The following is an 11,348-nucleotide window of genomic DNA, read 5'->3' as shown; positions in this document are numbered from 1 at the left end:
TATGCCAAATGTGCTCAATCATATCATTTTTAAGTTGGGTATGCTCAATCATAGAACAGAGGGAGTAGTCTGCATTACATGGTTTTCTGTACTAGTAGTCAACATGGTTTTGTGTACTAGTAGTCAACATGGTTTTCTGTATGTATTAAATTAGCATAGAGCAAGTTGACTGTACCTTACTCATCTTTGTCAAATAACTTCTTCCTCAAACATCTCAAGGCCAGCACATGCTCAGCTCTCACATCTTCAGGCATCATAGTTGTGTCTTGCATCATCAATGATCTATAAGTCTCTAGCATGGCCGACTCCTTGTGCTCTTTTGCTGCAAGGTATGCAAGCTTCCGAGATTCTAGCTTCTCACTAGACACACGTTTCTGAGTCTCCAGCATTTCTTTACGACCTTCATTTGTGGTATTCTGAGCTTCTACGAACTTAAGAATCTGATCTTCAAGGTCTACTACACATGCTTGATCCTTTCTTTTCCGTTTCAGTTGCTCCTTAGCTTTTTTCCCTCCTATTGGTCTTTCATCTCTAGCATCATCTAGAAAGAAATGTTGTCCCACGTCCTCGTCAACACTGAGCTTTCTATTTTCTGGCTCTAGATCTTCAAGGCGCTCCAAATATGCATCCCACTTTGGTTCTTTGCGAAGAACATCCCAACAATGCTTAAACATGAATGGACCATCAATTTCGTGATCTTTGTCATAACTTGCAAGTGCCCTGTTCATCAATTCCACATCAGATTCACCACTAGCCCACATGGCATTAGCCTCCTTCCAGCTACCACAAAACCATGCAACCCTTTTCTTAAATCTCGCAAAATGATCCTTGACTTGCTTGGTTGTCCTCACTCGATCTTTGGGTGCGGTGCTGTTGAAGAAGTAACACCTTTCCAATATTGGTCATTCTTCTTGTAGTTTGCTTGGATTGGATCATTTGAATTATTTAACCAAGCACTAACCAATATGAGATCCTCTTCTTTTGTCCATTACAAACGCTTCTCAGTCCTGGTGCAAGCGCCATTGTTTGTGTCATCACCAACATTGATGGGTTGCGATGAGCTCCCGTGGATCACACCTTGTGTAGGGCTAGGTGTGTCTTTCTTCAACAAATTAACAAAGCCACCGGGCAGAGTAGAATATGATCCCCTGCTCAAGAATAATCAGAATCATATATGTCAATCATACACAATGGCAGAGGACAAAAATAATTAAACAAACAACTGAACATTGGGGATAAAAGAATCAGGACTACTGTGCGACTTGTGCCTGTCTATGCATTGTGCATATATACACCGGCAACTATCTATTGTGGAGATCCAGAGCACAACAGTGTAGCTAGAAAAATTACTTTTACATAGCAAGCATCTATAAAAGAAACTGAACGTGTGAGCGATCACTCTATCAGTATCATCTCATATTTAGTATAGCCAGCATCTAAATATTTTTTCCCCATAGGTGGCCATGTACAGATCAATACGACATATCAATCTATTATGAGAAAAATTATCACTACAATATGATTAACCAACCAAGCAAACAGAGGTGGGGGAAGGATATACCATGCTTGCAGATCGGGTTCCTGAGCATTCTCAGTACTTGGGGTAGGAACTGCAGGTGCACCAAGATTCGCAGGCGGCCACCAGGGACCTTGAGCCGCCATGCCTGGGTGCTGTCGCCCGGGGAGCCAGTATGGAACAGAGAAGGGCGCCATGGACTGCTCCGGCCGTGGACATGGTGGACACCAAGCGCCTGCTTCAAGTAGGGAAGGGATGCCCGCCGGTGGAACAAGCGGATGCCCTTGGGGAGAAACGGGCTGCGCCCTAGGTGGAGGGATCTCCATTAGCGCTGGTGCACATGTTCTCTTGGAGGATCTAGACATCTTGATGGGAGGGAGAGTTTGCGCCGTCGCTACTAGGGTTTGGAGGTGGCTGCTCGGGATAGGATTTGGGGCTTAATCCCTCAAATCAGCACGTGAGAGATCGATTTGGTGCGCGGGAGATCGATTTGGCTGCGCGGGAGAGGGATTTGGCGGGAGCAGAAGGGGGATTTGGCGGGCGGAGCGGAAGGGAGCACGAGCGAGGCGAGCGGCGCACAGGATCTCGCGGTGGGGAAGAAAACACCTTCTCCCCGTCAGCTGCGGGCTGCGAGCGGGCTGAGAGGCCTCGGTTTTGCCCCTTCAGCCCGGCGAGTCATGGACCGCCCGTTCCCTTCTCTCTCTGTTTCTCTCTCTGCCAACAAGGATTTTTATGACTTGGACATAGATACAGCCCGCCTAAGTGGCTCCATAATACTTGCTCTAAGCCACTCCCAATGAAGGTTTTATGAGAGTTTCATGCACATTAAATAAGGTGTCATGTCACTATTTTAGATTATGTGGCACTAGTTTAATGAGAATAAAGATGAAATGAGTTTCATCTAGATGAAACTATGTATGCACGGTTACCAACTATTGATGAATCTTGGAAATAAATGGGATGAGAGCCTATGAAATAGCAAATATGAAACAATGCATTGTGGAGTTAATTTCATCCAAGTTTCATTTGTATTTTGGTGATGTGGCACTCACTACCTAGGAGGATTCTAGTTAATGGCAAAAGATTGATAATATTAGTAACCACATATTTATCCATACATATCATACCTACTACTACTAAGGTTATTAGTCCAAGCACATTGGAGTCATCCAGTACGCGGTCTCATGCAAATGACACGTCATCTTAAAACAACTTAACAAACAACCTCTATACACTACTACAAAATTTCATTAACCGCGATCTTTTAAAACGGGCTCGGAGATGGGCAGGCTGGCGGTCCGCCTTAGTAAATGGTGGCCGGGCCGCCGACCGTGCAACTGCCTCAGTTAATTTGTTGACTGAGGCGATCACCTTAACCAAACCGCCTCGGTTAATGCTTCATTAATCGTGACTGTTGCGTTATGCTAACCACGTTGGTTAAAACATAGCTGAGGCGGTACTTCGTAACACAACCGCCTCGGTTGATGAAGCATTAACCGAGGTGGTTTGGTTAAGGCACCCGCCTCGGTTAAGTTCCCTAGTAACAGCCCAGCACCCTTCTTCCCCATGGCTCCTCCTCCATATTTTTGTGTTTTAACCTCAAAACACGAAAATTAGTCATTTCAGAGGGGAGGGAGTGAGGGGAGGTTTTGCCCTTGGATTTGGTGAAGGGGGCACTGCAAGAGGTTGATTTCTTACTCTCCAACTCTCATCTTCTCTCTTTTACATGAATTAGTTGCTTTTCTTCTAGGTCTAGACGGAGGAGAGAGAAAATCAGATCTAGAGTTTATATGACTTTAATTTCTCGCTGTGTGTGCAAGGTTGTGTTCATGGACACGTTACCGAGGGAAGAGTGGATGTACAAGTTACGGAGGGTTGGCAACGATAAATCTTTCCTGCATCATGTGAGAAATTTTATTGCCGCTGCGAGAAAGCATCGTGTGAGTCTAGGTCGGGAGCGCACCATTTGTCTGTGTGGTGCAATCTCACTTGATCCGCTATGGTTTTGTCAAGAACTACACCGTCTGGAAGTTTCACGGTGAAGTAGATGCGAGTGTCACTGGTGCATACTTGTGAGCTTTTGATGAATTGATAGCAATGGAGTGAGGAAAACATTTGTGATAAATTAATAGTGAATTTGTGCCAAATTTTTAAAGGAGAGTGCCAGTGCCATCACTATTTGATGATGTTATTTTTCGAAAGCACTGCTTTGTGCCATGAAAGAGTAGCAATGAATTATTTTTCGAAAGCACTGTTGTGTGCCATGAAAGAGTAGCAATGAATTATGTGCTATAAATCTATATATATACTCCATTTAGGCTGTCATGGAGGGAGTACACTTTAGGCTGTCAAAAAAAATTAGCCTTTGAAAATTTTGAATACCCACACTTGTAATCCTGGGCCCGCCCCTAGTGAGCATGGCGATTTTTGGGGCCGAAGATGCAGAGATTTTTGAAAACCTTGCTAACCGTATGGACCAAGATGACGTTCTGTTTGGGAATCCGAAGTGGATGGAGAATTTCAAAGAGATGAAGCAGGCGGCAATTGATCCGCTATATAAGGACTGTCTGAAGCATTGGACGGAGTTGCATTTAACCTGCAGTTGTTGCTGTTGAAGTCTCGCGATGGGTGGTCCGACACTAGCTTCAACGACCTGTTACGTATGCTTGCTGACACATACCCAGAGGGTAACAAGGTGCCTACCAATACCTATCGAGCGAAGATGTTGATCTAGCCAGTGGCAATGAAGCTTGAAAAGTTCCATGCATGCCCTAACACTATATCCTATATCGGAGCAAGTATGAGAACTTGCAGAGCTGTCCACACTGAGGCGCGAGTGGTACAAGAGGAATGCCGATTGTCGCGCGGATGTGGAAGACAAGGGATCCAAGACAAGGCAGAAGAAGAAGAAGATGACGGCCAAGCAAATCCCGTTTCCTGAGGATGAGGAGGAAGAGGGCTACATGCAGAGGAAAAATCCTGCACTGTCAGTGTGATACCTTCATGTGATTGATCGCCTGCGTGCGCTATTCAGGAACCCAGAGGATGCCAAGCTGATGTCGTGCAATGCATCGGCAGAATGCATCAAGGGAGATGGCAAGCTACGACACCCCTCCGATGGCAAGCAATGGAAGAGTTTCAATGCCAAGTTCCCGAAGGAGTTTGGCGATGAGGTGTGGAACGTCAGGTTCACACTAAGTACCGATGGGATGATTCCGTTCGGTGACCTCAGCTCCCATAGCACATGACCGGTCATCCTCACCATCTACAACCTACCTCCCTATCTATGTCAGAAGCGTAGGTATCCTTTACTCACCATGGTTATTTCTAGCCTGAAGCAGCCGGGCAATGGTATATATATGTTCCTGGAGCCACTCATGGAGGACATGAAGATGCTATGGGAAGATGGGGTCAAGATGATGGATGCGTACCTAAAGAAGGAGTTCACTCTAAAAGCCATTATCTTTGTCACCATCACCGATTACCTTGGCCTTTTTGCATTGTCGGGACAGATCAAAGATAAGTGAGGTTATGTAATTTGCATTGACGGTACCTGTTACGCTTATCTTAATGCATCGAAGAATTTGGTGTACATGAGGCATAGGCGTTTCCTCAACAAAAAGCACAGGTACCGGTAGCCTTCGATGAATCATTTCTTTGACAACAAGCCTGAGCCTCAAACTGACGAGCCAGAAAAGATGAGTTATGGGCAAAAGGTGTTTGACATGGTGAATGGCATAAACGTAGAGTTTAGGAAGAAGAAGAAAGCTAAGGAAGACGGGACCAAAGAAAGGAAGAAGAGGAAGCGGGAGCAGATGGAGGAGGAGCAACCATCTATCAACCCAGTTCCTTGTTGACGGCCCTTAAGTCTTAAAATCAGCCATCAACTCCTGCAGCTTTTCATAACATTTCATCACCAAATATAGTTGTAGGGCTTTTATCTAATAAAGTTCCACGAGTTTTGGTGAATCATGGTCTGCAGGCACCCACAGTCGAAATGCAAGGGAAAAGACAAGTGAATGCAGAAGAATTGCACAGATGATCCAGTCATGCGTTACACTTACAAAAAGGGCCCACAAACCATAGGAAACGGGCGTGCCAAGCAAGTTGCACCAAAGGGATAAGGTTAGGGCCCACCTGCTAGCTAGCCAGAGGAAGGAGGACCTGGGGGAGTGACATCTGGGGCCGGCCGACCCCTAGGGTCGCCCGAACCCAGACGGGCACCCGTCCAGGTGCATCTTGGGGAGGAGTAGCACCTACTCAACCTTGATTCCTTCCATATATGCATACGGTGAGAACCGACCTCCTCAGGCTATAAAAGGGGACCTCCCTCACCCCTCATTTCACACACCATCCAAGAGAGTAGAGTAGTGCCACATTGTCTGTGAGGTAGTCCACAGGTGGTGACAGCCATGTTGGTCCTTAGTAGCCCTCCACGTTCGGATATAGCGTAGAGCCGTTGGCTGGAGTCTCCTGATCATTTCAGGGGTAAGCCGGTGCCCGAAGTGAGTATCTAGCCCGAGAGATCGACCTTAACTCATCCTTAGTGCTACCTCAGGAATCGTCTCTATCCCCGCCACTTATCTTGGTGTGTCCTTGGACCGACTTAGTAAGAAGTTAGTGCACACACATTCCTTGTGGATACGATACCTTTGAATACTCACAGGTGAAAGCTACAATGGTATCCGTACGCTTGCAGATTTATTCGCATCGTTAAAATACCCAACAAGCTTTCTGGTGCCATTGCCGGGGAACGGTTGTTGTACCTTTCTTCTTGCCTAGTCATCCTCGTATCTTATTTTAAAAAAAAATCTTTTCTTTTTCTCCTTATTTCTATCTTCACCCCTTCTATCATGGAGCAGCCCTCTATCCTAAGCTTCTCTGCTCCTAAGGGCGAGCTCATTGAGCCACCAAAATCTGAACACCCAATTCTTGCATCTAGCTATGAGCTCAGCCCCGAACTGATCGCTTTGGTTCAGAAATCTTCCTTCTCTGGGTCAGATAGCGAAAACCCATACCATCATCTGTGGGAGTTTGAGCAAGTGTGTTCATGTCGTGCCATCGCAGGCATGTCACACGATACCCTCAAATGGAAGTTGTTTCCCTTCTCCCTTGTTGAGATGGCTAAACAATGGTACACATATACCGTAGGCAGCGTGAACGGAAGCTGGAATGAACTTAGAGACAAGTTTTGTCTCTCATTCTTCCCCCAGTCCCGTATCGTCGCACTACGAAGGGATATCCTTTGCTTTCAGTAGAATGAGAAGGAATCCATAGGTGCGGCTTGGGCCAGATTTTCACTTCTTCTAATGTCTGGCCCTAACCTGTCGATATCCGATCATGTGTTGCTTCAACATTTTTACATCGGACTCGACACGGAATCCGCCTTTTACCTTGGCGTTACCTCTGGAGGATCCTTTACCCACAAAACTCCATGTGAAGGAAGGAAAATCCTAGATCGTATCACCGAAAACACTTCCTTCGTTGCCAACTCCGAACCCTCCAAGGAGGAGTGTACATCAATCCATGAGGATATTCTAGCAGCCGAATCTGGTCCTTTACCTCTCACAACACTAGATTCAGCTCTAGAATCCTCTTCTAAACCACAGGCTCCAGAGGAAGAAATTCAACCTTCGGAGTTTCCTTTCGAGTTCGAGGATGATCTTTTTGAAGACTTTGGAAACACCTCGAACTACCCCTGCATGAGGAAGCCGCCGGTTCCCATCCCTTCCACGGATCCTATAGAAACCACATTCCTTAGGGAAAATGTTAAGAAGATAACATCCATTATGGCTAGTGAATGGTCAAGGGAGGTAGAGCTGTCTCCAGAAATGGAACTTCTTCATCATCCACCACTTCCGTTGATTTTAATAATGTCATGAACATCTCAAGAGCCACTTCTTCTTGCATATCAACCGTGACACCGTCGGAAAATAACTTCCAACCGATGTTCTCCAAGAGCTCATAGATGTCATGATGAAATCCCAGCTTCACCAATGCTTCATCATCAAAATCATAATTTGCTCGCAGTCTTCCCTTCATGAACTTGAGCCTTTCTTCTTCTTCCTTCGACAAGATAATAAACCCATATTCTGAATTCTTGGGTTTGTATGGCGGTGGTGCGGATGACCTTGTCGAACGCCATGGAGGAGGTGGCATCCCTTCGGTGAATCGCATGGAGGAGCTTCTCGGGTCTCTCATCCCACCAAGGAGCAACATGTCGCTCCTCGGTGCGGGGTTGTCTTACTCCATGCTCCGTGGAGACTCGGAGACCGAGTGCCTCCGCGAAGAACTTTCCGATGCGTCGGATGTTGATGAACGCGTCCTTCTCCTCCCGGCGATGAACTTCATGAGGCCACTCATGGTGACTCCTTACTGCACACACTCAAAAACAAACACACCGGGGGTTTCTTGCCGGCGGGAGAACAATATATCGAAGAGTGGAACAAACTAGGAATTGTGGTGAATTTTCTGAGATTTTTGGAGTAGATTTTGGTGGACGAATTTTTTAGGGCTCTAACTGATGTTTCTGGGTGAAGAACTTGAAGAACATAAGCAAGGAACTGAGTTAGGAGTATACCTGCCAAAGGGGAGCACCAGAGGGGTTAAATAGGGGCCAGGCCGGCCGGCCTAGGGCTTTGGGGCCGGCCGGCCTAGGGGATTCCTGGCTCCTCTCCATTTCAATTTTCTCTGGTGGTTTCCTGGTGCAATTATTCGCTTCTGTCCAGTACATCTTGCATGCTTTGCACCGTCCAAATCCTGTGAACCACTCCTTCTTTGCCTTTGATGTTCACTTGCAAAATTATTTATCCACTTTGTGTCATTCACCTTGTCCCATGCTTAATCATGCATCACATGGTGCCATCTTTGCTGAAAATCACATGTCCTTCCCATGCATGGCTGCTCCCTCCTTTGAATTATTTGCATGTGGTGGTAGGTAGAGAGCACAACTCTTTCCCGTGAACTCACTTTGATCAATGGGTGTTAATCAAGCACATAAACCCTTTCCAAATCATGCTTAGATGTTTAATCCTCCTCTAACTTCCAAATTTCAGAATTGACTCAAAGCATGCAATGAGTTTGAATGAATAATTAGGGGGGGTTGAAACATCTTTACATTTGTAAGTCGAAAAATATTTCCCCACTACATTAATTTTGATTGCACCGGAACCATTCACTTTCATGAATTGATAGCGAACAATCTCGAATTCAACCGTGGGTCTTGGGTTTAGGTTCTAATTTTTGCCAAAATGAGGGAGAAAATTTTGAAAAAGAATAATTAAGGTTAGGAAAATTCTAGTCCTATGGTAATGAAACTGAAAATTCTCTCTATGTTTGTGCGAACCTACGCATCAAGAATTCAAATGATATAAACAAAGCGCGGCTCTATTCGTGTGTTTTATCTCAACTTGGTCCGGCCGTCATGGACAGCACGGTCGCCAAAAATAGGTATGGAATTTTGGATGTGGCTTTCTCAAGAAGAGGCAAATAAATCATAGGATGGCTCATGTCATTGGTTTAAAATAAGAAACATCATCGAAATGACCGAGCGAATAAAATCCAAATTGAATTGTTCGACCGAACGACCAATTGTCCAAAAGTGTATCATTATCTTGCGTAGCAAAATTCTTGACTCACTTACCTAAACTTTTCGCGGGTTGTCCTCCTGGCAGCTTATTCTTGACTCGACGAACGGGTTGAACTCCCGGCAGCTTTATTCTTGACTCGACGAACGGGTTGAACTCCTAGCAGCTTTATTCTTGACTCGACGAACGGGTTGCCTCCCGCAAAGCGCTTCGTTTATAGTCTATATCTAGACTTTCTTCTTCTTCACTTCGGACCAACGCTCGGTGATGGCGCTGCAGTCTTGGGTACCCACTTCCGCACAATCCTTGGTGCGGGCTTGTCTTCTACGTTAGTCGTCTTTTTGGTCTTCACAGGCGGGCTTTTAGCTTTCTTCTTGATGGGTGCAACGATCTTCTTTGTCGCGATGGACGCGACGACTTCTATCTCCTTCTTCGCTTCCTTCTTGTTCGGCTCCTCTTCTTTCTTTGGCTTCTCCTTTGTGACACGGCGGTGAGGCGGAACATATTTGACATCGATCATGTTGCATACCTCGAGGCGTGGACGAAACTTGAATTCGCTTGTGGTGCCATTGATGTCGAACTTTATCTCCCCCTTGCCAACGTCGATGTTCGCCCTTGCGGTCTTGAGGAATGGCCTCCCAAGTATGAGAGGCGCCTTGCTCCCTTCTCCCATATCGAGAATCACAAAGTCAACGGGGACTAAGTGTTCTCCAATCTTCACGGGCACATCTTCGGCGATTCCCAAAGGATAGCGAATGGAATTGTCTGCTAACTCTAGGCACATGGTAGTGGGCTCCGGCTCCGGTAAGCGTAGCTTCTCGAACACATTCTTGGGCATGACGCTCACACTTGCACCGAGATCACAAAGTGCTCTTTCGAACATAAGAGATCCAATGGAACACGGGATGGTAGGACATCAGGGGTCCCTCTTCTTTTCAGGAGCTTCATTAGCGATTGCCGCGCTACATTCCTCTGTTAGCTTGACAGTGCTTGGCGGTATCTCACGCTTGTTTCCCATGATGTCTTTGAAGTAGCGAGAATACGTTGGAACTTGTAGAGCGTCCAAGAGCAGCATATTGATGCTCAACCTGCGTACCATGTCAACAAATTTGTTGAATTGCTCATCTTCATGTTTACCTTTGCGGTATCGTGGCCTTGGCGGTAGAATCTTGGTGTCTATATCATCTAGCTCAAACTCTGGCTCTTCGGTGACTATCTCTGGCATAGGAGTAGGTGCCTTCTCCTTGATGATGGTCTCCACTTCAACTCTTGGCTTAGGCTTCCTTGCTCCCGCCGCATGTTCATGTTCTTCGATCTCCTTTCCCGAGTGAGTTTGAATTGCCTTAGCCGTCTCCGGACTTTGAGGTTGCCCGGGCAATTTTCCTTCATTGCTAGATAGGCGTCCGGCGAGCTGGGCTACTTGTGTTTCTAGCATCTTCATCATGTTGAGTACTTGGAGGTTAGAGCTCCCGACCTCCGTCACCTTGCCATCAATGTTCTCCAAGATCTTGTCCATAGCCTTGAACTTGGTGACGGTGTCCTTGTTGATCTTGCCTTGCTCCTCCATGAACTCCTTCAATTGTATACGAAGAGGCACCGAGTTTTGAATGGAAGAGCTTGCATTAAATTGGGGTCTACCTTGCCCGTAGCGGAAGTTGGTCTGCGGAATCCATTCTCCCTTCTTCATGTAGTCGAGCATCTTGGCTTCGTCCGGGCAATTCTTTTGCACATGGCCGTACTCTCCACATTCTTCACATGTAGACCTTGCTTCGGCCTCCTTTAAATCAATAGCTTGGGCTTCTCTCTTTTCCACTTCCATCTTCTTCAACCTTCTCATGAGTGAGTCGATCTTCCCTTCTAGCACTTCTTCGCGTTCCACTTGTAATACACTCTTCGCGGCGCCCACGGCTTGGAGTGGTTGTAGGCGCCCCGATGATGCCCATGCGTCATTGTCCGCCACCTTCTTGAATAGCTCGAAAACTTGAGTAGGCGTGAGCTCAATGATAGAACCTCCGGCCGATGCGTCAATGATCCCCCTTGATGCAGTAGTGAGGCCTTGATAGAACTTCTGGACCACATCCTCCCTTGAGAACTTGTGATGAGGTACGGCGCGGATTTAGTCGTTGAAGCGCTCATAGGCTTCCGCAATAGTCTCCGTCGGGGCTTGCGCGAATGTTGCAATCTTGTTGCGCAGAATCTGGGTCTTGCCCGGCGAGTAGAACTCCGTCATGAATTCTTTCATCAAG

The sequence above is a fragment of the Panicum virgatum genome, chromosome 4N, assembly GCF_016808335.1.
Source record: "Panicum virgatum strain AP13 chromosome 4N, P.virgatum_v5, whole genome shotgun sequence".
NCBI classification, from domain to species: Eukaryota; Viridiplantae; Streptophyta; class Magnoliopsida; order Poales; family Poaceae; genus Panicum; species Panicum virgatum.
This window is presented reverse-complemented; position numbering follows the sequence as displayed.